Below are 3,330 nucleotides of genomic sequence, written 5' to 3'. Positions count from 1 at the left end.
ATTCGGGACTAATCTGTTTATAATTGTTCCCGGCCAGGGCGATTGCATTTATTATTGACAATTATTCAAGCTGTGAGAGTAGCTAGCTCTACAGGTGCAGCGTGTTAAATGTTACTAGGAAAACATATGTTCTTAAATCACTAACCAATGGTTTATTTTATAAAAGTAACTGAAGTGAAAGTGTAGTCGTTTTATTTCCAATAATTTTTCTTAGTGTGCAGCTTTTGGATGGTGCGCTTACCTGTAACTATTTATTTCTTGGATTAAACTTTCGTGTTCAGTTATTTTGTTAGCAGCCCCCGTGCTGGCCGAATATTTTATCACAGTCAGGTGCTGAATGTAGGGCACCTGTCATCATTTTCATTTTGAAACCCTAATTTTTTCAGGGAATTTTTACTTTGACCACTTATTGCGATTATCCACTCGAACAAAATTATAAAACGAACGTACGCTTAGGGATAACAGTAGCGATGGAGATTTCAGGCAACTTAAATAATATTAAATAAATTCAGTCATAATTTTAAGTAAGAGACTCGCCACATGGGTATAATTGTAGAAAATGAAAGACATATTTAAGATGCAGTCAGCATACATACGACACATGACACTTAAGGTGATTGATAATGGCTGAACCTAAATTTTGCTTTTCCGCTTAAAATTCCACAACTTTTTCAAATTATGAGGACTTCGCTATTTATTGATAAGGAATAAATGGCTCTGAGCACTATGGGACTTAACTTCTGAGGTCATCAGTCCCCCAGAACTTAGAACTACTTAAACCTAACTAACCTAAGGACATCACACACATCCATGCCCGAGGCGGTTCCAGACTGTAGCGCCTAGAACCACTCGGCCACTCCGGCCGGCTGAGAAGGAATAGACAACCATATTAGCTTACCCTTCATGGTTCAAAGATGGCCACGTCCAAACGGAAACTTGTATTGATTTCTAAAATGTTGTGCTGCCGAAGTAGCACGCTGATCCACGCGACAGTTACTACTCCTGACATGTCGTTGCTAGATGTAAACTCATTTTTACTCATTTACAGAATAGACAGTCATTCTGCAATTGGCTCGCTGTGAGAAACCAGTTCTTTTTCCAATAACAGTTCCTGCAGCAAGTGGCTGCTTTCCAGCATCAATGTCTAGAGGTATCATTTAACGTGTAGCACGGGGCAGTTCGGCTGATATACGCACTCTGTTATGCGCACGTCAGAAGCTAGTATACGCGGCCTCCAAATGGTGTCACATCGGGTGCTAGCTCACCGTTATTGTGGTAACACGACATCCATATTGATGAGCCGATGTCATTCAATAACAGTGTTTGCTGCCTACACATAGCCCAGAGGAAGCCACTGTGTCCGGTAATTGCTCCACTGTAACTATGTCAAACAGCAAACACCCGTTCGGCAAACTCGACGGGTCAAATACAGTTCTCCCACCACTATCTCTCACAGATTGTCTCCTCAGTTCTTCTACCCCAAGATAGGTGGTCACTTCGCATGAGCCTAGAAGTCTCCGTCTTCATTTCTCGACCCACCGAAGTGTTTTTCTCCGCTCAGATTCCCTTCAACTGTCTCCTAGACCGATTCATCCGCTCCGCTAACAAATCGGTTTTTATTTTTCCTGGAAGGCTTAAGCAGGAAGATTCTATAAAGCTGTATACAAAATATTTCCACTTGCACTATGAGCTTATAATATTACAAAATAAAAAATGGGTAACTGTAACGCTTCCAGCGTAAAAGTCTCGTACGATTCAAAATATTGCTCAGATTTCATTTCCTCGATCAAGTGATACTGCAAAATTACTGAATGTGATAAGTCTGTCAAAGGATGTACTGGCTCTATGATGAAAGCCAGTAACTTCAGTGAACTGTGTGGCACGGTACAAAAATTCCAGTGAGCAAAACAAGAAAGGAAATAAAAATGAACTTTTACAAAATACTTGCCACAAAAATTTAACTATGTGAAAGCGAAACTTTGAAACGAGAAGAAGTTTCAAGGCTTAATCCCACTGGAAATCAACGTGAAGGACAAAGACGCAGTAAGTGAATAAAATATACACGAAAATTTGATGAAGTAAGCGAAAACAGAAAGCCTTGTAACGACAGCGTAAGCTGTAAGTCGTCGAGTTAGTTTTCTGTGAAATCTTGAATGCGGCAACCTGCTAGAAATAGATACCTAAATATAACAAAGAAATAATGGACACTAGATTTAGAAGTAGATATCGTTGGTGTAGCGAAGCAGCTTAAATCACTTAATCATGACAAGGCCTCCGATCCAAGTTGTATACCAGTCAAATTTCATTCACAGAACACTGATACAACAGCTACATACTTAGGAATCACATACAACTGCTCGCTCGCCGAATGACCCGTACCTAAGGACTGGGTAGTTGCACAAGTCACGCCCATACCCAAGAACGAAAGTGGTAGTAATCCGCTGAATTACAGATCCTTATCGCTTACGTCGATTTGTAATAGGATTTAGGAGCATATGCTGTGTACGAATCTCGAAGAAAACGATTTGTAGATTAACAGCCAACACGGATTCAGAGAAAATAGCTGTTGTGGAACACAGTTCGCTCTTTATTCTCACTAATTAATGAGTGCTGTCGATATGGGATGCCAAACTGGTTCCACATTTTTATATTTCCAGAAGGCTTTTGACACCGTTTCTCACAAGCGACTTCTGAGCAAGTTGCGTGCTAATAATCGTCTCAGCTGAGCGACTGGATTCGTGACTTCCTGTCAGGAAGATAACAGTTCGTAGTAACTGTCGGAAAGTCATCGAGTAAAACAGAAGTTCTGGCTTTCCGCAAGGAAGTATCATAGGCCCTCTGCTGTTCCTGATCCAGGAGACACTCCAAGCAACCCACTTAGATTATTTACATGTGATGCTGTCATTTACCGTCTTGTTAAGTCATCAGATAATCAAAACCAATTGTAAAATGACTTAGACAAGATAACTGTGTGGCAATTGACTCTAAATAATGAAAAGTGTGAAGTCATTCATATGAGTACGAAAAGGATTCCTCCGAATTTCGGTTACGTAATACGACATACAAATCAAAGGGCTGTAAATTCAACTAAATATTTAAAGATTACAGTGACGAATAACTTAAACCGGAATTATCATGTAGGTAAAGTTGTGGGAAAAATAGATCAAAGAAAGCAATTTATTGGTAGAAGACTTTGGAAATTCAACAAATCTACTAAAAAGAGTGCTTACATTACCCTTGTCGCCCTCTTCTGGGGTATTGATGTGCATTGTGGGATCCGCAGGATTGACGGAGGGCGTCGAAATGTTCAAGGAGGAGCAGCTTGTTCTG

This window comes from Schistocerca nitens, chromosome 9 (genome assembly GCF_023898315.1).
Source record: "Schistocerca nitens isolate TAMUIC-IGC-003100 chromosome 9, iqSchNite1.1, whole genome shotgun sequence".
Lineage (NCBI taxonomy): Eukaryota > Metazoa > Arthropoda > Insecta > Orthoptera > Acrididae > Schistocerca > Schistocerca nitens.
Note: the sequence above shows the minus strand (reverse complement) of the source record.